At 40.4% G+C, this 27897-nt stretch overlaps 1 protein-coding gene across 14 annotated transcripts in view; it reads right to left on the bottom strand.

The window, feature by feature from the left end:
- The window catches only part of ADGRL2 (adhesion G protein-coupled receptor L2), a 530684-nt gene that overhangs the window by 211726 nt on the left and 291061 nt on the right, over positions 1-27897 (bottom strand). For 3 of the 14 annotated variants that reach the window (XM_075002840.1, XM_075002841.1, XM_075002843.1), the window contains exon 1: positions 2023-2713. The gene's annotated coding sequence lies outside the window, so the exon portion shown is untranslated. Of the gene's footprint in view, positions 1-625; positions 859-2022; positions 2715-3552; positions 3818-11042; positions 11062-24643; positions 24686-27897 lie in introns of those variants that run through there. The other 11 variants (XM_075002830.1, XM_075002833.1, XM_075002837.1 and 8 more) reach the window with 9 other exon arrangements.

The following is a 27897-nucleotide window of genomic DNA, read 5'->3' as shown; positions in this document are numbered from 1 at the left end:
ACTGTGGCTGTCATAAAAGGTCACTCCTTTTCTTGAGCAAACCATTAACCAATAGAAAATAATTGTCTGGCCGTTTGCAAGGGCTCTGCAGCAGGCAGTGTTTTTCACTCACATAATTACAAAACAGTAAAAGTTCAGAAACATAACCCAAATCCACCTCCCCATTTTATCCCTTTACAATTCCCACTGCCCTTTGGGCCTCCACTTGGAAGCAAATGGAAGACAAGCTGAAATTTTCTCAATTGAGCTGGAGCTAAGAAACCTTTGATATGGTAATAGCCCCCTTCAAACGGTAAGAATTCACACTTGCATTAATTCAAACAATTTGTGCAGAATGATGTGAAATGGCACCTCTTTTAGTGACAAGCAACAAAAGGAGTGAATCAGAGTGTCTGAAGAAACCAAACAGAACATTTGTTCTGCTGAATTCTTCATCAAGCGCAAGAACATTTCTATGCAAAGAAAAACATACACCTGAACACCAGTTGGCTCTCTTTGCTTTCTGAGAAAACAACTATATCCAGCCCCACCCCCGCTCCAACACCACCACTAATTTAGATTTATAACATGGTACTATTTTTTGTTAATCCCAGATCTACTAAAAGATGCTCCGGGACACACTTACTTTGTTTCTGTCTCCAGATGGCCCCAGCTTTCCACATGTGAAAACAATAATAAAAAAACCCTCCTTATACTACAACTGAGAAGGATTATCACTACTAGCTGTAAGCCTCTATCTCCATACACTCGCGGCTGGGCGGACTGGCTCTTCATGAAGCAGATTTAGTTAAAATAAATCTGCAACAGGTAATTATTTACTACACAGATGCAACTTTCTGCACTGCGCCACTTGAGCTGGGCAGAGAACAGACTTGGTGGGGCCTGCTCCACACATACACGGACAAATGAATGAGCTCCCCCCGTCAAGCTGTGACTCCTCCGAACCCAGGGAGGGAGGGAAGAGTAGCAGACTCGCTGGCTCGATATACAGGAAAGAATGTTGGAGCAGAGCGAAGAAAGAGACGAGAAAAGGCTGCCGCTCTCCGGTAACTGGAACCATATGGCTCCTGCTGTTACTTAGAGCCGGGCAGGCTCCTTTGGAAGAGGCGCTCCGGCTGGCTCCTTTTCGGGGTGCCTGGCAGCTCTGGGAGCAGAGCCCTCCCTGGGGGAAAGGTGAGGGCTGGAGGATCCCCGGGAATTACTTCTTTCATTGCAAGGGGGAGCTGCAGCCTTCTCCGGCTCTGCCTGCGAACGGGCCAAGGCTCCTCTTGAACCCCCAGCTACCAAGTCAGCCCGGCCAAGGCACCGCCCCCCACCTCACCAGGGCTAGAGGCCGGGATAACCTCGCAGGCGGCCCACGGCCCTGCTCTCCCCGGGGCCCCTTAGGCAGGAAAGCTCGGCCAGCCCACCCTAGTCCGGCTGCCCTCTCCCCACGGCTCTGGCAGCTCCGGCCGTCCAGACTCCCCAGTACGCCACTCTCAGCCTGCTCCCCCAGGGCGTAGACAGCCTGCAAGGACCTGCCCGCCGCCCCCGAGCCTGCCCCAATTGTTGCCATGATCGGCCACCCTCCTTCACATCTGGCTCCATTTTCCTCTCCCTGGGGCTGCCTGGCGAGCCCTTGTCGAGAGACTGGCCAGCCCCCGAAGCTCTGCCTGCCCAAGCGGCAACAAGCTCCGCTCCTGCCGCCGGCCCACGCGCTCCCCTGCCCCCCGCCTCCCCCCAGCACTCTGACTGAACCGGTGCGGAGTAGCAGGACGCGGCGATCGCGTGTAAAAACACAGACTGCCGAGGGCGTGGGGGGCCTATTCCTCTCCCCACCGCCTCCGCCAGCCGGAGACGGTTCCTTGGAGCGGGGGATACCCCGTGGGAAAGCGGGGCGGTCTTGAAGGGCAGCAAACCAGCCCAGCCCCCCCACACCCCACCCCGAATCCCCTGTTGCAAAGGGCTGGAGAGCAGCGACGCAAGTAGCAAACAGGTCCTGGGAGGAGCCGCCGCCGGGCTTCTGCCCCGAGCTCGTCTTACCTCGCTCGGCGGAGCCGAAGGCGGGCCGGGTTCTCTCCCCGCTCGGATACCCCGGAACCGGGCGAGCCCCTCCGCATGCAAGGTGCGAGGAGTTAGTTCAGGAGGCAGCGGGGCCCGGGCAGCAGCAAGCTGGGATGGGTAGGGTAGGGCGAGAGGGAGGCAGCTGGTGCTGCAGCTCGCCGAGCCGGGACAACGTACGCAAAGCGGCTGCTCCTGCTGCAAGCGGCCGGCTGGGCGAGGGCTAAGTCAACATTTTCCTGCCGCTTCCAACGCGCCGCTCCGCAGGAAAGGTCTAAAGGAGCCAGGCTCCCCGCCAGCGATAAATAACAATAAAGCGAAGGGGCGGACCACGGGGCGAGCCCAGTGGAGGGGACCGTCCGTGGGGGGTCCGTTCCGTGCAGCGATTCCGAGTGGGGGACTCAAGGCGAGACCAGCGGGGGCCCCGGGGACCCACTCGGGTTAGGCAAAGCGGAGCCCCCTCCTTTCCCTGCGCCTCTCTCCTTCGCATCGACCTCATTTACATCTCCCCGGGTGACACGCCACGCCGGCCTCTGGCGCGATCCCGTCCCAGCCGCCTCTCGCCGCTGCCCCGCGATCGGCTGGAACCCAGCTCGGAGCCCACACCCCGCGGCGCGGCGCGGCGATGGGGGGGGGGGGAGCGAGTGCAACACACGCGCGCGGTCCCAGCGAGTCGAGCCGCCAGCTCCCTTTCGCTCGTGCCCCTCCGTGTGCTAGACTGGGGACTGCTAAATCCTGACACGGACTCTCCGCCCGCTCTGAACTGGAGTCACCTCCAGCCGCCTCCTCCCATCCCCACCCCCCTCGCTACTCCCCACCCCTGGGCTCGGCTCGGCTCAGCTCAGCTCAGCTCATCAGAGGGACATTAGCGCCTGGCGGACCGGCCGCCAAGGACACCCCCCCCCCGCCCCTCCAGCTGGGGGCTCCGGCAAAGGGAAGCGGATTAGAGGCAGCTCAACACAAAACGCGAAGCCGCTAATCTCTGGCGCTATCTGCCACCGCTGGCCATTTTCCACTCCATTTGCGCCGCTGGCTGCCGCCGCCCCGTTCGGAGGGGGGACGAGGGAAGGGGGCGCTGGGCCGGCGCTGCTCCGGCCGCCGCAGCCAACGGAGCTGGTCCCGGGCAGGCTGCCAAGGGCCCGCGGAGCCCCGCCAGCGAAGCGAACGGGGCCGAGTGTCCCTAGCCGGCCTCCCGGCTCTCCCGCGGCGCTGCGGACCGGCAGCGCCGCCCCCCGCCCCGCCGGCGCGCTCTCTCCAGGTCCGCGGCAGCCCCGGCTGGACCTTCCCAGCGCTGCCCGTTTGCAGAACCAGCGTCAGGCCGCCGAAACTTTAGCGCTCGTCCTGCCTCCTTTGTGTGCCGGCTGCCCGCATTGGCTACCTAGGGCTGAGCCGGCGAGGCCTGCGGGGGGGGGGAAGGGGGCTGCGCTCGGAGTGCATCAGCCTGCAGAGCACTCAGCCCCAGCCGCCTGGACCGCCAGGGAATTTGCAAGCCCCTGGGCGCGCGCGCTTTACCTGCCTACTGACGGCCTTGATCGTCCATCTGCATACCAATAAGGCAGCCGCCCGTGAGCCGGTGGAGCACGTTGCCGCCTCTGAGCAAAAATAAGCAAAGGAAGGAAAATGACTCCCGGGCTCCCAAATGCAGTCAGGATTTTCTAGGTCTGTTTCCTTCATTTCCTTGCATTGAAATTGCTTTACTCTTGTCCACTGAGCACATTTCCTTACACGTCTTACTCATTACCCCCGTCAGCACTCAGAGACAGCGCTCCCAACTAAGGAGGTACCTTAAAGAATGCAGGGCAGGACAGGATAAACAATACTTAAAACAGTTTTAAGGAGGGCATTCAGTTGAACCAATCGTAGGCTTAGATGTACAGAGACAATCCAGTAGTCCTGTTGCTTTCTTTCCATGAATTCTTAAGTTACAAAATCCTGAAGAACTGTATCATTGCTTCAAATGAGGACATTTAAAATATTCAAAGGCCCCAGTTCAGCAAGAAGCAACTTGGCATTAGGAAGTGTGTTTATATAAAGAAATGGAGGATCAGCAGACAAAAGCTGGGATATGAAAACACAAATCCAGAACATTGTGCAAAGTAACTTAAAGTTCACTTTTATGCTTAAAACAGCTAATGGACTGCTCTGCATTAATACAAGGCTGCAGTGGCCACAGGGGGACAATCATGCATCCCATGATCAGCTTAGCACAAATGTCACTTTCCCTTTTACTGGCCAGGATTCCTTTTTTCTTGTGGCAACCTGATGTAAAAGCCATCTTGGCTCTACACTACTATAGGATTACCTTGGTGCTCAAGAGATTCTCCCTGAACCAATCATGATGACTTTAGGTCCAAAACATTGGCTGTTCAGGTGAAAGCAAACACAGCACACCAGAAAATCTGGGTCATTATCTCTATATAGCTTGCTTAATATATCAACTTGTTACCATGTACTTTTTCTTTTCTTTCTTTTTTTTAAATTTAGCTATATAAACTTTAGTTGCAAGAACAGTCTGGTATTTCTACATAAAAATGCAATAGTCTTTTCTAAAAATATTTTTAGCATGAGTTGAGGAGAGCATAATGTTCTTAAAAGGTCATCTCAATTAAAAAACGAAACAAAACAGAGGCCCAGATTCTAGTCCATGGTGGTGTTTTTCTGTTTTGGTTTTTTTTCAGTTTCATTTGAGCATTTTACAGTCCTTTGTGTACAGATAGTTTAACTCTTTCCCCATATAATAGAAGAAAGCCTCTTTATTGCTTAAAAATAACCTGTATAAATAATTTCCAGGAACCAGCAAAACCCTTTCATATGACTAAAAAAATTAAAACTTACTCAACACTATATACCACTTAAAAGTGCATGTATCTGGAACTGGCTTCTACAGTATTTAAAGGTTAAGGTGTACCTGCTACAGAGACATCTTTATAAAGAAAGTCGTAACTGCAAAAATGTACATTCTATTTTACATTTATATTTAATACCGATATTGTAGTGTATCTAAACTAAGTTCAGCTGTAGATGGAAAAAAAAAGAGGACAATCCATTAACAGATGGCCTATTCCTGCTCTTATTGCAATCAGTGAATGGGAGCAGGGTTGGGCTATAAACATTACAACATAGATGGAGTTTTATGTTTGTTTTCTTTTGGGAGGGAAGAATCTGCAGTCCATTCTTAGGCAAAACGTTTACTAGCTTCAATGAAAGTTCTGCCTGAATAAGGATGTACTTGGACTGCAGACTTTGGCCTTTTCCTAATATTCCCTGAAGTCAATGGAGATTCACTTATGTTAATTCAATTTCTGAACTTCATCTAACTTTTTTCCTTTCATCAGGAAACACTGGGAGGTAAATTTCTTTCACATAAAGATTTATGTACCTTTGCTACAGATTGTAACAATTATTAAAACTGCAGATAAAAACCTTTCAATTTTCAGCATCTATTTTGAAAACACAAACTTCCACTTTCCGTTTCTTAATTCTGATTAGGTCTTCATTGTAATGATAAGCTTAATAGGTAGCTATATTGCCCTGAAACATGATTACTTAATTTTTATCCCAGTTAAATATTCATACATTCCTTCAGAATATATCCACGCAGCGAATTTGGGACACAATTCTGCACTTCTTACCCTTGCTGATTTCAATAAGCCTTTCCCAAGAGTATGAACAAGATTCTGCAGTCCTTAAAGTAATGTTTCCAGCTCTGTTACAGTTCATTCTTTTTCTTTAAATGACTCTTTTTGTTAGCTGTGGAATGTGCCAAAATACACTTAAAATTATGGTTGCTTCAATTATGTAAACAAAGCTGCCAGTAAGAAGATGGAATACAATGTGGAAATACACTGTTATGTGTATAAATGAAATGATGATTAAAAACAAATTAAAGGAAAACTGTTAGGTTAAAAATCATATCTGAAAACAGTTTCCAGCTACCAACATTTTAGATAATTAAAACTGAAATAATTATGAGCAAATCATTTTGTTTCCACCATTTCACTTTTTGTTTCACTCCACTTGTATAAAAATGTACAGTTCATAAAGTAAGTATAAATGAGTCAGTTTCTCTTGTTTACAATCAGAGTGCACAATACTGCAAAATACGTGGATTGCAAACTGCACAGATTATTTAAATTCAAACAAAATTGTGTACATCAACATTATTTTAAGAAATACTGTCACTATCACAGCTCTGTTGTATTAGGGTTCATTAACATTATTTTTCAACTTGCATGTTCTCAAGGCAAGCAATACCTGTAAAGTCACAGGAAGTTACTTGTGTCCCAGATCAGGGCCTTGAAGACCGCAAACTGTTACAGATTATTGACATAATTCACAAGTAAACAATTTACTGAGTACAGATGTTCTAATGAAAGGGTGCATGACAATTCTTGCGATAGAATTCTTGTCATCTGTGTTCTTGGGAAAATATATTTCAAAAAGTTGATTGAACACATCCAACAAAATAAGTCAAACAGTAATTTCAAATACAACAGGGCCAACCCTGTTGACAGCGCTGAAGTGTATTCTATCATAAAACTGTGATGTGTGCCTGGATATTCATGAAAGAACAATTTAAAGTGTTAAAATATATTGGTACATAATTTAGTATTGTCCCAGATATATTTTTTCTTCATGAAAGTAGGAAAGATTAATAAAAGTAAAGATTAGTAAAAGATTTCCCGTTTATCTACACATTCCTGTGAATAACATATCAACAAACATATGATTAGTTCTAATATGAGCAAATATCAATGGAAGGAGCTGTAAATCCATAGCGTAATAATCAGAATGAAATTACTTTAACTCTTGTATAGTGATAAGACATTTAATTTGGCATACAGACTTCAATATTTCATACACAATACTGAATGTTAAAAAGGGCTAAATTCTGCTTGTCTCAATCATGCAATGCTTGGGAGAATATTGTAAACTGTGTAGGGTTTAGACCACAGTAGGAAATATATATACTAAGACTCTGGAAATACATCTTGACAGTTGCCAATCCTTTTACACTAAATAACTGTTCTTACTGCCCCTGGAAAAAAATCAAACTCTATCAATAAAATAAGAAAATTTTGTGGCTGTTTCTAACAACTGAAGTGTAGTTTGAATTTGCATTATATATACATTTTACTACACTAAGCAATTTTAATGACTCACAATCTATATTATTATTTAAGAAATAACAAAATTATTGACTTATACTGAATACTTGTTAATTGTTCTTTAAAAATAAATTCTACACATGACTAAGGAAACACCCATTTCCATTTGTTTTATGTTAAATCAACATCTAACCACTCATGGTGATTTCATTCAAAGAAAACAGAAGGAACACATTAGCTGTGTGGTTAAGGAGATTGATGGGCTTCAAACATTTTACCATGGATTTTTTTCCAACTGAAGAAACTCATGTTTCTAATTTTAAATAGCTTCATGAAAATAATTGTATTCAACCAAGCTGTTGTTTCTTAGGCAGAAATTATTATATATTTAATTTAGTAATATTAGAAGCAACTTTGTTAATCAAGAACAGGATTATTCATGATGAGAAGACAACAGAGTTGTCTTCGTCATTCCCAGAGCAGTAAATTTGGGAATACAAATGATGGAAGTATATGCTATAGAATTGTGCTCTTAGAAATAGAAGCAATAATAGAAGACCGTGTGACATGAGGGCCTGAGCTGCAGCCCAAGCCAGAACATCCACAGTGCTACTTTTAACATGCTAGTTTGAGTCCAGCTTCTTTGTATACATGCAACATCTCAGGTAGAGTGTGCACAAGATTCATCTTCAATTTGGTCCACTAGTTGGATCATTAGCTTCCCTGTCTTGGGCCGTGTACTGATGGGGGTATGACATAAGTCCTTCAATCTGGGCTCAGGGACGTGGTTCAAGCTGTAGTGTAGACATACTCTATGGGTCAACTGCTCACATCCTCTCTCTCTCACCGCCTCTCTTCCACAAGGCCACATGTCACCTAATTCAAACATTGGGTATTGATATACTTACCAAAGATTGACTTCTTCAGGGTCATTTTTCTGGGATTTGATTTCGCGTCCCTAGTGGGAATGCACTAAATTGAACCATTAGGGCTTTACAGTGGTCCTTAGTACTCCTCATTGTCACAAGGAGTTTCTCCCACCAAACTTCCTCAGTGTGGACTGCCAGAAAAATCAATCTAGAATACATCAATTCCAGCTACAAAATTGTCATAGCTGGAATTACATATTTTTGATCCACTTTTCGGCCTAATGTAGACCAGGCCATTCCCTCTGTCCATTAGCAATCTTTGGTGGGAATGAAAAGCCCTCATGGAGTGGAACTGCTGTGGTTCCACATCACCAGCAAGCACAGTAAAGAAGAGCTTAACAAGGCAGGGGAAGTGCAATAGGAAAACTAGTAGATATGGGACTATGTGGATAAAGAAGTCTATCCCTTTTCTCGTTTCATGTTAGAGAGCAGACATCCCATCGACTCCTAAAGCCCATATTGAAATTGTAATAGCAACAACAGAGGCCAAGATTTGTAAAGATATTGAAGCATTGGTGTGCTAAGCACCAATTGTGAGTGGGCTTTTGGCTTGTAAGTATCTAAATCCCTTTAATGAGACCTAGGCATTGCAACCGTGAGTGCAGCAACACTTAAATACCCTTATGAAGTTGGCCAGAGATACCACTGTTCTCAGATACCACAGTAAAAAAAGCATGAAGAAAAAAGAAAAGAAACAGCTCAAACAGAGAGGATTCTTTTACTCCAATCCTTGTAAGACCTTATTGATCCTAGACTTTCCAGCTAGTGGTATCTCAAGTCTAGACAAAGTACTAGTAATGTTTTAACTACCCTGTCATCTGGACCGGTTCTAAACCGGTTTTGTGCCATCCAGGTAGTCCTCACCACCACTGCTAGAAAATCTACAGTTCGCGCTTTATGCCTGCTTTGATTCTGCTTTGTGGTTTTTGCCAAGGATTTCGTTCTGTTTATATATCCCTTCCTTTCAGTACTTGTTGGCATTGTATTACTGACAGTTATGTGACTGGTTTCCTTTGGAGCAGGTATCAGAGATCATTGGTCAGAAAGTCTAGAACAGCAGTGAAGACAGCACTTCCCCTTCACCAACTGTGCACATTACTACTGCATTGTAATCAATCTTAACTGGCATGAACTGGGCATCAGATCCAGATTTCCTTCCAAACTTAGGTCTTCCAGTTCACGTTTTATCATGATTCTTTTGTCAAGCCACCAGGTGTGATTCTAACAGCTGTAAGAAAGTCATTCTGTTTCACACAAACTGCTTGTAAAGGCCTCTGTTTCAGTAATGATTTGTTATACATTACAAATACTTGCAGAACAAGAGTATTAATATCACTTAAGTAGAGGGATCAATGATACTCCATCTTTTTTTTTTTTTCAAATGAGCATTTACTTCTGACAAACACTGCTCCTGTCTGATTGAAGGTATGGTTATGCCTTTCTAAAAATACTGCAGTCAAAAGAATGATATTAACACAGCACTGCCACTGTGAGGAACATTGATTGACTGCCTAGTACTACTTCTAATTATAAATATTAAAATACATTAAATAATTAATTAAGATGCTACTCCTCATCCCATTCTAAGCACTAGCTGCTGTCGGTTGAAAATTAGCCCTAACATAGACCTTTTTAAATTGCATATCATGAATCAGAGTCCTATATTATAAGAATATCAGTAAGACAACATTCTAAAGCATAACTTTCTTACTTGGCTGAAAAAGTCTGCTGAAAACTTTGTGGAGACTGCGTATTAGTAAGTTTTTAATAGGCATAGATACACAGGAGTTGTGGCATTTTCCTGTCTCAGTATTCATAACATCCATAAGCAGAAATATTTCAATTCCCTTTCCCTTGCTGCATTATATATATATACACATATACATATATATATATATATATATGTATGTATATAGCCATTCATAGAATGTCGTACTGATCAGAGAGATGAGATACATATTCATACAGTTACTTATGAATGTCATTCAAATGCCTGCATCCCCAGCCTAATGGAAAGCATTAGTAGTTTAGACAATTTTAGCATAAACGAACAAGAATTGAAGCTAGATCTGTGACCTCCCAGGGCTTGGATCTTTTCTGATAGATTCTTTAGAGAGCAATTCTTCCATCATGAAATAATTTGTGCCATTGTAATTTTCATGAATGGGTGTTTAATTTAATCTTCTACATGCTTGAACTTTGCCACTTACTGCAACTGTGTTCTGGGTTCACAATGGAATTAATCATTCAAAATCTGTCACCATAATAATGGCTTTATCTTATCACAGTAAACCTTGGACATCTAAGTCTTTTATTACTGCACAATATGTTAAAGCTGGGGCCAAACTCTACTTTCACTTGCAACCCAACTGAATTTTTTTAAAGGATATGTATATAGGCATCTGATCTGCTGTTTGGCAACTTATTTACATATTTTTTTGAAAAAGAAAAAAGAACTTTTATAAACAGGAGTTAAAAACTATGGCCCAAATTTGAAAATGAGATTTACACCATCTGGGACCCTTCTGTCCACACAAAGCTGCAGCATGTAAGGAGCTATGCTGGAACAATGCCACAAACTATAGAATGGATCCGACACAAGGTAAGTTAGCAACATAAGGTTAAGCTATTAAATTCAGTATAGACAATAACATGAAAACTTCCAAGATGATGTAAACAGTCTAGAAAATAAAATGCATAAAAACAAATATACATAAGCAATCAATCTTTTATGCAACAGAAACTTCGTAAGCATTGCTCACAAAAGTATCTTTTGCAAAGCAGTGGGAGAAATTAATAGTAATGTAAGAATGCTGGAATTATTAGATTGCTAATTATGTAAAAATAAATGCATGTATATTTACCACATTATACCATCATCTATCTAGTTTTAAGGGGAATTTAGGCATCTTCTACCACCTACTGTGAAATACATTTGTTACTAAAATTATAGATTAAAATGTACCATGTGCAGGTGCAGACTCTAGTTAGCAGTAGGGCTCTGTTTGTTTAAGCAACATTTTTCTAGAAGAAAGAAAGAGGCACCACAAGGTCAAGCAATAGACAATGACACAAATATCTTAGAAAACTATTTACTATATAGACTTGCACTTTATCAATGTAGTTTTCATGGTGAAATGCAACAACACCTTGTGACTTATAGCAGTTCCTATTTTTCTCAATTTTCCAGTTAATGAAAGTAGTGTTTAAATACTCTGTAGTTAGATTATTAACTTCTACAAAACAGAAACAGATGTGTGTCTTAGAATGCCATTAAATTTATGATTTACATAGTACCCTTGAATACAGCTGAGCAGAGGCCAATGATTCTAATTTGCTCTAGATTTACAATAACCTGATCTGGTTTTTGTAAGAACTGAAACACTTTAAACAAAATTAGAACGCCGTTGTTCTTTGTGTGATTAAAGATGCAATTCCCTTTGGGGTAATGAGAGGACTTAGAACATGTTTCTTCCTTTATGGATGTTTCTATTACAAACACCAGTGGTATATATTATGTATTTTTGTTTCTATGTCCTTGTTTTTAATTATAAAATAAACTGAATGAGTTGCACTGGAGTCATACTGAAAGTATGCCAAACCTAGCTGAAGAATGCATACTGTGCTTCATAAAAATCCTTAAAATTCTTCCCAGGGTCTTAAGGTCTTGTTAGACAAATACTAGTCCTCATATTTTTCTAAGACCAGAACATCTTTCTGATTTAAAACTACCCTATTTAAAGATTTATTTAAAAAGCTAATGCATTTCTCAGCTTATTAAACTACATTAATATGTAAAGTTTTACAGGACTAAGGGTCAGGAAATGCATAGTCATTTAGATGTGAAGATAGGGATTTGCTGTGGCTCGCTGCAGAATGGACAACTTGAATGAGTATTGCAGTAAACTAGCTTCCACGATATATTGGTGAGGGGATCCTGGCAGTGCCAGTTACAAGTATCGAGTGAAACAAAGCTTATTTCCCGTTTTAAATATACAAAATAAAATATGTAAAACATTTATGACTCTAGATACTTCTTCCCAAGTCAAATGAAAGTGAACTTTTTAGAAATGTCAGTGATGTGAAAAGCATCACTATAGCATATGTAAGTGTTTAGGGACTAATCCAAAGCCCACTCATCCAAAGACCGATGGAAGTTTTTTTCCTATAGGCTTCAATGTGCTATGGCAAGACTGGGAGCCAAGCGTTCCTGAGTTCCCATTCTGACAGAGTCCTTTTGTGGCCTAACTCACATGACCTAATTTAACAATTCTGAACCTCAGTTTTCACATCTGGCAAATTGGAATAACTGCCTCACAAAGACAATGTGCAGATTATTATTTAGAGCCCTGTCAGAATTCAAGCCTGCTGATGAGAAGGGGAGTGGCAAAGAGGGCAATTGCCTTGGGGCCTCTTTGAAGTGCCAACAGCACTGCTCCACTGTTCCACATGGTGTGTAAGGGGGAGCCAGCACTGACTGATCAAGATCCCACCCCTTCCACTCTTAGCCCCGTCCCTTCCAGGCCACAGAGCTGGGCCCCCTCCAACTTTGTCCTGGAGTCCACAGCGGCTATCAACCCCATTGCTGACATTCTCTGCATACCCTGAGATCTCACAGAAGCCAATTGGAAAGAGCAGTAGACAGGCAAAAAACCTAACTGTCTTCAAGGCTGAGCTTGATAAGTTTATGGAGAGGCTGACATGATGGGTCTGCCTAGTATGGCATGTGGCCAGTAATAAAATTCCTTGATGGTGGGACACAAGATAGGGAGGGCTCTGTGTTACTATAGAAAATTCTTTCCCAGGTGTCTTCTTGGTGGATCTTGCCCCCATGCTTCGGGCATAACTGACCATCATATTTGGGGTTGGGAAGGAATTTTCCCCTGGGTCAGATTGGTAGAGACCCTGTTGTTTCTTTTTACCTTCCTGTGCAGCGTGGTCCATGGGTTATTTGCAGGTTTAAATTAGTACAAACAGTGATTTTTTTCTTTGCTCTCTAATTTGAAGTCTTTAAACCATATTTTGGGGGCTTCAGTATCTCAACCAGAGGTAAGGGGTCTATTACAGGAGCGAGTGAGATTCCCTGGCCTGCAATGTGCAAGAGGTTAGACTAGCTCCTTGGTCTGCAACCTGCAGCTCTGGAGCTGCATGAAGCTCTTCTTTGTGGCTTCTGACGCTATAATTGGAAGGGGAAAAAAATCCCAACCCTCCTGATTACTTTTGATAAACAGAGAACATCTAAAAGCCCAAAAATGAACAACTCATATCTAAATAACAAACTATATGTGATCTCAAAACACTGGATAACTTCCCACCAGCATCCTCCCAGAGTAAAAGTCAGGAAGACATTGGAACAAACACACATGTAAATGTGAGGAAATAGAGTATGTAAAAAGTTTGTGAATGTCCTACAGTAACCATGTATCACATTACAAATCAGCGTGTGTGCGCTCTTCCTAAAATAGGGGTTACAAATAATTTGCTTTGGCATTATTTGTTAACAACCGTCTCATATTCACGTGCATTGCGGCTCTTGAATTGCTGATTTTTTTTTAACAATTTGGAAAAAATGGCTCTTCTTGCTATTTTGGTTGTTGACCCCTGGACTAGACGCTCATGATTGTCCCTTCTGCCCTTTAAGTCTGTGAGCCAATGGCTGTGGAAGAAGTGCAGAAATAGGTCTTTAAACCTGTCAGATGCTTTAAAGATAAGTGCTAAATATTATATATGGCTTTATAATCATATTAATTTAATTATATTTATATGCAATTTACTCTCAGATGAAATGTTTAATTTTCTTAATCTTTCAGTTTTAATATGATATAATTAAATATAATTAACACTGTAGGATCATAGTTTTAATACATATTTAACATACTGTTACTGTTATGTACATTAGGTTTATATATACCTCTTTGTGCTCTGTCAAAAAGTTACAAATAGAAGTCTATGTGGATAAAATATCTCAAACTGCATATAATCTATTTATTTACCCTCTGCTCCAAGGCAACCAATATATACCCAACTTCTGCTTAGATGTAAAACTAATCTAAAGATAGAAGGTTTTCTCCTGCACTCCTAACTCACCCCTTGACATAAAATAAAGAATTTTGCCTGAATGATAAAGAATACAGGTATAAGTCATGAGGATTAATGCTGAGTTTTTATATGCACCTATTTTTGTTCTCATTTATGCCCATGCAGTGATATTGATTTCACCAGCTTCAAAGGCAAAGCAGAATTTGCACTTCTGCATTATATTTTTTAATGGTAATGGATTTGATTTAGAAAACTATGGTTTGGTTTTGGACCCAATAAAGGCAGTTGTGAGTATGTTTAGCACCTCAGAGGAGAGAAAGTCATGATGTGCCCTCATTTGGGTATGAAAAAACAGCAGTTCAGAATCTCCAAAGAGCAACTGTAGAAAAAATTCTACATGATATAATGAGGCTAAATTGCCTTTAATCAGACTATTTGGGGGGCTGCAAATGAACTTCAGACATTTGTTCCTATTAAAGACATATGAATTACACATATAAGGGACCCCAGGCTAACAGTAACAGACTGACGAAGACAATGACTTACTTGGATGAAGTTTCAGTTATGCCTAGGAGTGAATGGTACTAATGATTTTTAGTTTTCCTCTTAAATGAAAGAGCTGTGAATTTGGAAAATGTTGTTTCTAAGAATAAAAGATATTAGGAATTTGGAACCTGCTTTTTTACTTATCTTTATTTTTAATTTGAATTTACAGAACTTTACGTCTTAGTCCTGTAAACACACATGCTTAACTTTAAACATGTTAACATAATCCACTGAAATAAACGGGACCACTCTCATTTATAAAGTTAGATGTGGAAATTTTTGGCAAGTCTGGACCTTAGTCCTAATTCTGAAAACAATTAAACATGAGTAACTTTAGGGTCATTAATCGGGACGAATATGTCACAATGTTTGCAGGATTGAGGCCATCATATGTATTTCGGATTGTAACCAATTTCCACATTTTTTGAGAAAATGAGTAAATGTTCCTTTTTTAAAAAATACATATTCATTTATTGATTTCTAGAGCCTGTAACTGGGCCTGCTGGACACTGATGTTCCAGAACTCATCCAGCTTATTTTAATAGCCTGCAGAAGTGGAAGCAAAAAAGTGGAAACGTACATCAACACCCTAATAGTCTGATGCAACATTGTTGTAGGCCTGAGAGTAGAAATTATAAAGGGTCTTGGAGGTTCATTTTATTCATTTTAAAAATGCAACTGGCACCTAAAAGAATGTCTGAACCAAATTCTCATGATTGTTCAAGCATTCTAGAGTTTATGATATAGGAATATAATCTATTGATACAAAGAAGTGGTAGGCACAAACATTTTGTTGCATTTTTTCTGCTAATAAAAGTATGTTACTGAAAGACTAATTTACTTCATTGTGAAAACTTGTGAAAGTTAAGGTTTTTTAAAAAGATACTAAATATGATCATGGATGCATTTAATAATTTATTTTCCAGTAAATGTTATGGGCTCAGTCCTACCACTATTTAAATTAAATCTACTTTGGCTTCACCTGCAGTTTGATCTAGCCACATATTATTCAACTTTTGCCAAAAAGGAAGCTCTGTATTGGATTTCTTTTATTAAGAAATGATTATTGCAAGGAAACACTTTTAATAAAAAACAAAAAATAGCCTCTGATTTCTCACAGTAAGGGCCATTCTGAAGACATTTGCTGTAGTGTGGTGGTTCATGTTCAGCAGCTCAACATCTCTGGGAAGAGCAAGATTGTACTTATATTTGTTCATTAATATTTTAAAACTTCAATTTAGAATTATTTAATTAAAATCAAAACTGGAATCCCAAGGCAGGGTGAGTATGTAATTTTAAATTTTTACCAGGCCTGGAAAAAAGCTTAAGGCTAAGTTCAGGATTTGGTGCAATGTAGTGCATCAGAAAAATATTTGCTAAAAAAAAAATAATTTTTTCCCCTCTCTTCTCTGGACTTTCTAAAGAGATTCCCCACGAAAACTGGTGTGGATGAGATGTTTTCGATAACTTCAGTAAAATAATATGACTAATTTTTGCCCAGACCTGCATGCCCATTGGTGAGTAATGAAGCAATGATGTGGCATGTGACGGGTACGAATCAGAGCAGAATTTGTCACAACATTTCTCCACTGCTCTGTTGGCTTTGAATACAGATGTCCTGGACCATCTCTAATTTACAGTTTTCATATAAATAACCCAACATTCTTATGCAGAATCTAGTTAAAAATGTATCAGAATTTTCCATCATCTTACAAGTCCTTGTAGTTATGCTGAAGTGGCCTCTGTTGAAGAGCTGCTGTCTTCATTATTTAATTTCTCTTTGGACCTTGCAGCCAATGTGAGCCTGTTGAGTTCTTTATTTAATATGTTTCAGAGCATGAACACCTGCTGACTTCTTTAATAACCAGTTGTCCTCAGTCAGCTTATATGTGAAAACTGTGCAGCAAAGGTGAGTTATGAATAACCTTAAACATTGAAACTGGATTCCATTAATAAAACTATGACCAGCTTCCACACCAGAACTCTCCAAAAAACACTTGTGAGGGGTTTCCGCAGCAGGGAATCAAGGGAGATTTTTTAATTGAATTTTATACTGTTTATGGGGGGGCAGGGGTCCATTGAATTCAATTTCCATTTTGGCTCCTAGGAAAGAAATATGTACTCTTTTCGTTGCTAATATTTTAAATTTAGCTGTTGAAATATTGTTTGTACAGGTTGAACCTCTGTAGTCCAGCTCTCCCTGGTCTGGCAACATCAGTTGTCTGACACAAGGTGCCAGCTCTGCGGGTACTCCAGAGCTGAAGCACCATGGGGAAACATTAGTGGGTGTGGACTGCAGAGCCCACTAACACCCATGCTGCTCATTCTCTCCCCTTTCCCTCGCACCATTCCTGAGGTAGCAACCCCTGCTCTTACCTACTCCCCTCTCTCCCTCTCAGCTCTTCCAGAGTCCTGTGAGTCAGCTGTTTGCACCATTCAAGCTCTGGAAGGGAAGAGGAGCAGCAGGGATGGGGCATGCTTGGGGGAAGAGGAGTAAGGAAGCACTCTGTCCACACTCCTCACTTCTCTGGGCTAGGACACTGAGCAGCAGCAGAAGGGCTAGTCCCCAGGACCTTAGTGCTAACATCAAAGCCCCAAGGTGTGGGGCTGGAGGCCTGGAACCTAGATAGCAGTGGGGGCCCTAAGCATGGGGCCAAGCTGAGTGCAAAGCCTGGGAGTGCTGCAGCAACCCCGTAACCCTACTTCCTACACCGATTGAGACCCACTGGCACTCTGTAGTGACTTTCCATGGTTCAGCAAATTCTCTGGTTCAGTAACAATTAGGTCATAAGAGTGCTGGACTAGAGAGGTTTAACCTGTATTTGACTGTGGATAAGAGCAATGGACTTAGCTACTTTCTTTGGTGAAGATCTTTGAAAATGGAATGACTAAAGAATAGATGTTTAAATGTGAGTAAATTACAAGGTTTTGTATCGGATAGACTCTGTGAAAGCCCAGTTCACCGTGATTTTAGTGGAATGCCTATGTTCTCTTTATCCTCTCTCCTCACTTCCCGGGCTGCCTTTTTCCACTCCCTGCAACCTACTGCTCAGAGAAAAAAAAAAGAAAAACTATGGTGTGAAATAATTTTGGTTGAACTCTCCTTGACTTTAGGAGCTCAGGATTTCACCCATGGTCTCAATCCTACAGCTGTTGAGTTTTTAAAAAATAACTTGAAGTCAATGAGTCCTACATCTGCTCAGAATGGATATTGGCTAAGACACACTAATAAGACTTTGTCCAATTAGTTCATCTTAATTGGCTTTACTCTGCACTAAAATGCTCACATCACTTCTCCCATAATTGCTTCACCTCTGCTAAAGCACATTATTTTGCTCTAACACATAAAACTGACTTTTCTGATATATAATAAGTACCCTACAAAGCTAAAACTATCCTTTCTTGGCCATATTAAACTCTTGATTCAGATTAAGTTATTTTATTTACTTGGAGCTTGGGAAATAGCATTTGAAATCCCTTTGCCCCACAACTACAAGCTCGTTTAACTATTTTATACCCCCCATTTAAAAGTTAATTATTTGGGAAAAATACAGACTATACCAAAAGTTCAACCTTTCCTTGTCTCCTTGTTAATTAACCCCATTTTTATGGCCTGTAAAATAAGCAGCTTTATCCACCTTCAGTAATACGTGAGGCATATTCACTTGATGAAGAAGCATATGTTCCCTCCCAACTTTCTTCATGCTCAGAAATATGGACCTGATCCCTGTGTAACTAAGGAAGGCAAAAGAGTAATTTAGATCTAGCTAGAGCAGATATAGCTCACTGATGGTCATATGTGATTATATTAAATTTGCCTATTGGAGAAGGTGTGATTAAAAAGAAAAGGATATACTCTTTATTTATATCAGAAAATATTCTTCTTTTTGACCATTGTTAACACTATATATGTTAGTTTCATACTTCAGCATTTTTATTCTTAACACCGTATTACCTAATTTTATATTTCAGCATTTTTTCACTAATCTTCCAACTGTGATGCAGAAGGCTTATTTCATGTTTAGGTGCTCTTCTCTGCCTTTTATGGTTAGATAATACAACCATGGTGTTTCTTTGTCCTTTTTTTCTCTTTCCCTAGGAAATGTCCTGTGAAGTGAGCCACTTTACATTGCAGTGTTTGTTTTTTTGTCTGAGAACAAAATTAATCCTGCCATAAGTGGATACAACACCCAGTGAAATCCATCAGATTTGGTTCTGGTGGGGTTGAATGCAGCCCTTGCTCCTTTGTTAATACCTGGATGTTATTTTTGTGGTTGCTGTTTACTTACTTCAACTTTCCCTCAACTGCTTCTTCAATACCTTATCCACTGTAAACTAATTCTTATAAGTTTTCAGCGCTATCCAGAAAAAAGCAAAAGTTTAAAGACGTGATGAATTACAAAGTAGATAGCATATATCTGTGCTTTTTCAAATAGTACCAGCTAATGCACTTAACAAAACAAGTACTCATCTTCTGAGTCTTCATACTACACAAACTTCTCAAGTCTCATTAGCATTATTTACGTTATCAAGATTTTTCTGAATGAAAAATGTTCGTTATAAACTCTGTTATACTTATATGATAAACATGCAACATCCACAACTCAAACTCTTCTCCTTTTTATCACATAATGTAAATAGGAAGAGAAGAGAATAATGCTGCAGCATTTCACCATACTAGCATTTCACTGGGGAAGAAATTATCTGATTTAAATGCACATTTTCAAACACAGTATCACTGTATATTTAATAATTAAAATGGCAAGGTTTCCTTATAATTAATTATGATCAATACAAGAGTAATGAATTGTAGAAAAACTGTTAATAGTTTAACTGTTCAAATCTCCCTTTGGTTAAGCCACGGAAACTGTATTTATTTTTGCTTGTACCTAAAGATATTCAGCTATTCTGTAGTTTTCTGCTTTGCTGTATGGTATATTTCTCTGTCAGTTCTTGAAATAAGTTTTGTCGTACTTTTATTCAAAGAATTTGGATAACAATAAACAAATGCTGTATGAGGAAAAGACTACTAGGCTATGTCTACACTACAGAGACCTTTCAAAAGAAGCCCTTCTGGAAGATCTCCTCCGAAAAAACTTCTTTGGAAAGAGTGCGTCCACACACAAAAAAGGGGAATCGGAAGACTGATCTGCTCTTTTGAAAGAGAGCATCCACATAGCCCCACATCCACACATGAGGACTGCTCTTTCGAAAAAAAGGGCCTGCAGAGCATCTACACGTTTTCTTTCAAAAGAAGCTTTTGAAAGAGGGTGTTCTTCCTGAAAAGGGAAAGGAAGATCGATTTCAAAAGGAGTGCCCCATTCTTTCAATTTGCTTTTGAAAGAATGCCTTTGGTGTGCAGACGCTCCCCAGGATCTTTCAAAAGAGCCCCCTTCTTTTGAAAAGTCTTTTGAAAGAGCTTGCTAGTGTAGACGCAGCCCTAATGTGTTCTATTGATATAGTAGTGCCTAGAGATCCCGGTCAGGATTGGCACTTCACAGTGCTAGTCACTCTGCAATCACACCATAAGTGGCAGGCCCTATCCCAAAGAGCACAAGAGTTTCTGCACTTTTACCTCACTTCACAATAGCCCAGTGTCCACATTTTCATTTATGCTGGGTGCTTCTCAGATGCCATGAGCGTTGGATGTGGTATATAACCTGAGCTGAATAGAACAGAATGCACTAAGGCCATAGAAGCTGTGGAATATTTGCACAATACATGAGATCTGCCCCGGTTCTACTGCACTGTGGGGAGGCAGGTATGTAAGTAGATTCATATATGCAGAGGAGCTGGGATTTGCTATAGGCAGAGCTGCCCCTCACGTATGGAGAATCAGGGTGACCGCGCCAGACCCCAAGCTTCAGGGGGTCCCCGCATTTCAGTGTACATGTGTTGTATAGGGCTGGGGCTCAGTCTCTAGCCCAGCAGCCATAGGTACCAACTCCAGGGTGAGCGCTCAGCATCCAGTGGGCAGGCCCCTATCAAAACCTCTTCCTCCCCGCCAGCAATTTTGGCCACCTATGGGCCCTGTGGATTAGTGTCTCCCTCTTCCTTCCAGTGCCTACAGCCTGCTGCTGATCAAGTGGATCATCTGTTTTGCAGCATCAGGAGACACTGCAGGGGGAAAAGGGCTGGCTCAAGGGACAGAATGCTTGTGGGAGGGAGGCAGAATGGGGTGGGAAGAGGGGGTGGGGCAGAGCAGGGGTGGGAGGAAGCAGGGAGGGGTGGGCTATGGGGGGAAAAGGTGGAGTGAGGGGGTCAAGGCTTCAGAGGAGCTGAAGGTAAGTAGACCCTGACAGATTAGAAATTACAGGCTGATTTGTCCTGGGCCCTGCACTCCCCCTCAGGACAACCCTAACTATTGGGATAGTAATGACTGGGTCTGTGTCAGGGCAATAATTCTGGCCTACGTGATTATACCCACTAAATTACTGCACAGTCACACAACCTCCTGCAGAGGACTTTGATCAGATCATGGCCCCTACTCTAGCCAAAAAATGATAACAATAGCCACTGAAATAATGTTGAACTACCTACAGGATGGGGACAGATTTGGTGCTGACATTCATGTAGAATTTCCTATAACAGTGGGAGTGGAGCTGCACCCCTTAAAGAATACTCTTTGTTTTTGTTGTACTTCATATGATTATTTTTCTAGCACAGGAGGGAAAAGATGTTTACGTTCTATCTGACTCAGTCTAAATAAAATGTTAAAAGGTGATGATCTCTTCCATCATTACTGATCATTACTGACAAAAAATGTATTTTAAAACGGAGAAAACAAATGAGTTGACCTTGTGAGCTATGTAATACATTTCAAAACCAAATCTGCAAGGTCTTTTTGTTTAATAGTTGTGATTTGCATATCAAATCTTCAGTGCACAGTCATAAATAGTTAGAATCTAAGTTGGCATTATGCCCAGCAATGTTAGGGTTCCAGAAAAAAAATCAGAAAAAAAAAGATCATCTACTCATCAAGAAAGCCACTCTGTCTCAACAATCAACAAGGTGATATCTAACAAAAAAAGCAACAAGCCTGAGGACAGATAACATATTCACTTTACTTGTTTAAAAAGACAAGAAGTTTTCAATTATCAGGATAATCTAGTGATGATAATCATTACACAGAGTGAACTCTCTGATAAAAAAGAGGAAAGACCATCAATTGTTTTTGCTAATTAAGATTAATATTATTCCTGTGAAATGAACCAAAAAGTTGTATGAAACCAGAATCCCAAAAGAGATCCATAATCTACAAGAATAATTGCATGGGGTTTTAACTGAGACAAAAATGAGAATCAATTTTTTCGCCTTATTCAAGAAATCATTGCAGCAGTAGCCTTTTTCTTTTGTTAGCAGTTCTTTCTTATTTTCATTTGATGTGAAATGTACAATTTTTCACAGATTAAAACATTTATAGTATTCTAACCACCCTATTTAAAGATAAAACAGGTATATATTTGATGAAATGCTTCAAGTATATATATAGCGTGAATTTAAGGTAACAAATCATTTATTAACATAGAAAAACTTTTTTTTATATTGAGAACAGGATTCTATGACCATTCCTTATAATTTGCATTTCATCTATATTCATTAAGAACAGGTAGAGATGGGGATGAGAAGGAAACTGTAGTTTAAGTGCAGATTAATTATATTCAATATTATATTTTCTCTGGATTTAGCAGCCTTTTAGAGACCCCCCACCCCAAAAAAAGAAAAAAAAACCCTCCAGCCACACTGAAAGAAATATTAATTGTTAAGTTCAATTTCAATTGCTTTGTGCAATAGACACTCAACCTGGGAATACATTTATCTTTGAATTAATGTTTACAAACTGGTAATCCATAACCAGTATTATAATTTTGTATCTGAGAGGCAAAGGCAAAATGTTATATTTGGGGATGAATATATGGTTATTACTATAAAACCCATTCCTCACAAAAGTGGTATTTTGGTATTTTGCACCAGTGTCTGATCACCCAGTACACTGCATGGATCATTTTATTTGTTTGTATAAGACATATGACCCTTGAAGATAGAATAATTGTCCATTCTTTGTTCTACATAGTGCAAAGCACACTGCTGGCACACAACCAATAATAATTATTTTACTTAAATGATAAATTTATAGCTATATTGACCCTAATCATGATGCCAACCAAATAAATTTGTCATCAGCCAAAATTAAATGTTATCTCTTTTCCACCACTTTCGTAGCAGTCCCCTCACGCAGCCAGCCAAACTGTTTTAAGTGGACAAAATCTGTTGGTAAACACTTACCTTTGACAATATTATTGCTTAATGAACATTGTAGAAAAGCTTATATGTACTGCAAGCATCGGTGGCTGCAGCCTATATACGATTCTTCTGCCAAGTACCTACTGCTAATAGGCAAATATACACAAAAGAGACAGGCTCTTTGATGGTTTCATCCTAAACATACTTAACTGTCACATAGTTAATCTTTTTGATTAAAAATGGCTCTTCAGTTCTTTCTAAGCATTTTTTGTTTGTGGATTTGGGAGGTTAAGTGTGGTTCCCATATCTGTTTGGAGCTGCTCTTTTTTGTTTATTAGCTCTACATGATAATTTTTCCTTTTAACACAGACCCCCAAACACGTCCTTGACACTGATATTGGTGAGACACCCACTATTAGCAAGCAGATAAAACTAAACTGTAGATGTCAACACAGCAGAATGCCTCACTGTTATTCCTGAGGAATTTGATCTACTGCTTAAAAACAACTTTCTTCAAAACAGTTTACCTGAAGATTTTCATTTCCTAGAAGAGAAAACAAAACAGTTCTATAGAACAAGTGCCTTGCCTTGTGCATTGCAACCCCCATCAAAATTATTTAAAAGTTAATTTTAAACCTGTATCTTGCTATGAGTTTTCTTGAATTTTGGAACCCTTCTATTTTGTTTCAAAGACAACAGAAAACCTGATACTCATTTACATCCTTCATTGTTGTATGCTCTTGTGCATTAATTTTCTGAATAATCTCCTTGTAAAAGCAGGTTTTTAGTTTCTTCTGGGATTAGTTTGGATGTCTTTCAACTATAACGCTAAGAAGCGGTCACATTTGAAGTCTGAATTTGTGCTTGGAGGGGATTTTTTTTTCCAGTAATATTTCTTCCCATTTTAACATTAGTTCCACTTCTTGATGGTTTTATGTTTATTTCAAACTACATTTTTAGGGAGTGGTAAAGAGTTTCTTTTATAAAGGGAATGCCCAAGAACTGTTGGAAATGTCTCTCCTAGCAGCATACTCATAGGATTCTGTATAGTTTGCTGAGAAGTGTTATTTTAGAATGACCTTTACATGTACAATATGATGAATTTTTCTTTTTATTTGATTGTAAAGACATTATGATCAAGGGGTAAAATAAATATTGCCTTTTTCAGTCATATAAAAGGGAGAATGACAACTGAAACCATCTTTTTTAAACAAAATGATAGCAGGCAGCTCACTCAGAAGTGATGTGTGCTTTTGGAAAACATACAATTTTAAATTCACAGATGCAGCAAAGCCCTGTTGTAACGTAAATAAGGATAAAATTTTATACAATTCAACACAGTGAAACATTGTATAGGATTCACCTTCTCTCAATGTAAGAGAGAGCTACACATGCTCTCTCACCTGAAAGGATGTAAACCATATTTATGTGTGTGACTATGTATGTATTACAATAAATTATACAGAAAACCACAATGTTGAACACTCCAGGCTCAGAAGCATTTCCAAAAGATATGGTGAGATATTCTTCCATGTCTTTAGAAATAAATGTAATATTGTGTGGGCCTTTCTAACTAGCTAACAGATTTGAATATTCAAATATTTACAATTGTGTATACCATATAATTATCAGATTGTCAGTTTGCTTAAAAGTAAATATACAATCTTTCACTATCACAATTTACTTTCTCTTCTTTGTATTCACTGTTATCAGATGTAGAAATAGCTTTCTGCTTACCATTTGTGGAAAGAAGAAATTCATCATTGTACCATAAATACCCTGGAAAGCAAAGGAAATGTTATTAGTTATTATGCCTTCATCCATAGGGATTCTAACTGACAAACACAATGCATCAGTAGCAAAGCAAAAATGAAACAAATCTATTGTAGAAAGCACAGATCAATATTTCAATGCAGATCTGAACATATATTACATGTACTTAGGCAGTAAGGTCCAGTTTTGGAGAAAAAAGAATATGCTATTTCCGAGGAACGAAAAGCCCAACTTATGAAAGGTGATTCAAAGGTTGTGGTTTCTTTAGCCTGACGAAAAATGGCTGAGGGATGGCATAACCATGCTCTGTAAGTATGTCAGAAATAAATACTCAGGAGTGAAAGGAGTTAAGTAACAACGTGGACACAAGGAAAAATCAACATAAACTGCCATCAAGTTTAGGCTTGAAATTATGCAATGGTTTCTGACTATTGGGGGAGTGAAGTTCTGGAGCAGCCTTTGAAGAGAAGCAGTGGAGGCACAGGCAGCAGGTGTCATAGGCCAGGGGAAGCTAAACCTTCCCTTACCCATGCTGTGCTGGGAAGTGACACCCCCATATGTCCCCTTTTCTCTGGAGTTGGAAGGGAGCCAGCTACAGCTGGTGGGAGGTCCAGGTTGCACCAGGAGTCCAGGCTGCCACTGGGGCCACTGACCTGCATGTAGGGTAGTTTTGTGGCTGGAAGAGCTGACAGCCAGCCCCAAGGGAGGGGCAGGAGGCTTGGGGGTCCTCTGGCCATGGGAAGGTAGGCCCTTGGGCCAAAGAGGAGGATTTGCGGGCCATCAGAGTCTGTTTCTAGGGTATGGTGAATTTCCGTGACTGCTCTGTACGCTGTGCTTTGGTCCATGGGCTAGTACAACTGGCTGGCTCAGTCAGTCCCTGTATTCATCACTTCTGCCTTGGTCCCTGCATTCCCCTAGGAATGTCCTTGCCTGCCACCCATGACTGGGTGCAAAATAAAATAAAATAAAATAAAATAAAAATGGCTTCAAGACTGAGCTTGAAAATTTATGGAGAGGGTGGCATGTGGCCCATCTGTGACTGCCAGTGGCTGGAGACGGGACACTAGATGGGGAAAGCTCTAAAGTTATTACAGAAAATTCCCAGGTACCTGCCTGGTGGGTCTTCTTCATATGCTTGGGGTGTAACCAATCGTCATATTTGTGGTTTGCAGGGAATTTTCCCTCAGGCCAGACTGACAGAGGCCCTAGCTTTCGCCTTCCTCTGCAGCACGGGGGATGGGTCAGCTGCAGTTTTAAACAAGTGTAAATGGTGAATTCTCTGTAATTTGAAGTCTTTAAGCCATGACTCCAAGACTTCAACAACTCAGCCAGAATTCAGGGGTCTGTTTCTGGAGTGGTTGAGGGCATGTGGCCTATAATGTGCAGGAGGTCAGACTATATGACCACAGTGGTCCCTTCATAATTTTGGACAGCGCTTCCATTAGGATTTGTCTGTGCACAATTTGGAAAATGTGGTTCCGGTGTTAGGTTTTCAAGGGACAGATGGTCATTTAACTTTCCTTTGTGCCTGTGAAAAATCAACCCCTATACTTGGTGATACATTAATGTTGTTTTACAATGCTGTAAAATTGAGATCAATGGAATTATAATGACAGAAAACCAATGGCAGATAAAACCCAATATTTTCCTTTCCAAGGAACAGAAACATTTTCCACAGGATTAAAATGTTATGAAATAATTAAAAGAAAAATATTCCTTAGTTAGCTGTTAAAAGATATTAAATATCACTTACAATCTATCCTAAAAAAAGTGTTGCTCATGACTCTGTGATAGTGTGGGGAACTGAAAAATTCAGGACAGACACCACCGTACACACTCTCACCAACATTAAATCTGATGAGATGTGGCACAGAATCTCTTCCTGTGTTTGGCTATTGAAGGAGAGACTAACTGGATAGCCCTCAGCAAAAGGAAAAGTATAAAACATTTCAGCATGTCTTAAATGTCTTCATTCAGCCACGCTCCAAAGAACAGGAAACCGCTCCCGTCACAAGTTCTCTTCTCAGTCCCAGTACTCTTTAGAAATCCTTGCACCTCAACTCTGACTGCCAGACTGTAGCCTTGTTTTCCTTCAGTTTATCCTTCTGATGTGTTGGCGTGAACTAACTAATTCCCCACGCTTGGTCCAGCAGTTACTTTGAAAACACCTGCAAACTGTTCAGGCAAGGGTTGTCTTTTCTGTGTCTGAAGAAAGAAGCTTAATCCCTTTCTTGTCCTCTTTTTATGCACCCCTCTCATAGACAATAGTCATTTCTGAAAACCATACTCTCCCTCAAATAAATAAATAAACACACACACACAAATAACTTCAGTTGATTTCAAAGGGAATTACAAACACATGTGAGTCATGTTCCCTGTATGCTGTGTGCTTGTGCAGCCACTCCGGGAAAATTCAGATGCTTGGGGCACATAAAAAAATTTATTCCTCACATGGATGGGAAAAAAAGTCCACACATGAGCAGAAAATATTATAGGGGACATCGAATATGAGTAATTTATCTTGACAACTAACGAGAGAGTCCCTTTTCAGCCATGCATCATTCTTCATTTCTGGTCACTTGACATAATACACAATAATTTTATTTTTTTTAAATCTCAACTGTGGGGTGTCCTTCGTTTCTTGTTTCCACTGACGAAATCAATTCAGTAAGGGGAGATGAATATGACAGCCCCAGGCTTTAATTTTGTTCTTCCAGTGCAAGACAGACTTTCTTTTTTTTTTAACATCAGTTTTCCATTCATTTTGCAACTAGACTCTGTCTTTGGGCTCTGGTATTACAAAGTTCAAAAATCTCACCAGATGTTCAAGTTCACATTTGCTCTTTACATTTTCCCAATCAATAAACAAAACCAAGTATTTTTAATCACCAGCTCCTGAAGAGGGCAGCACGTTCTAGATATTATTGAATTGTAAGCTAAAACATGACAGATCTGGATTTACTGCACTGTAAGCAGGGATGTGGAGGAAGGCAGGAACATTTTGGATATTTTGTGTAGACAGTTCTCATGGTACAATAAGCCAGGAAAGTTCTAAGCAGTTACAGACCAAGGTCAAAACTGTATTTGATTATTAAAAAGAACATTCAGATTAGGTACCTGAAGCAATGTGTTTAGAAAAGGAACAACTAAATATCAGCAAGGACTACTTCCATGAGGAATGTGTTTTATCTTTACCACTGTAGATAACTTTTCCTCTT

This window comes from Carettochelys insculpta, chromosome 9 (genome assembly GCF_033958435.1).
Source record: "Carettochelys insculpta isolate YL-2023 chromosome 9, ASM3395843v1, whole genome shotgun sequence".
Classification (NCBI taxonomy): Eukaryota; Metazoa; Chordata; order Testudines; family Carettochelyidae; genus Carettochelys; species Carettochelys insculpta.
Note: the sequence above shows the minus strand (reverse complement) of the source record. Positions and strands in the feature narration are given on the sequence as shown.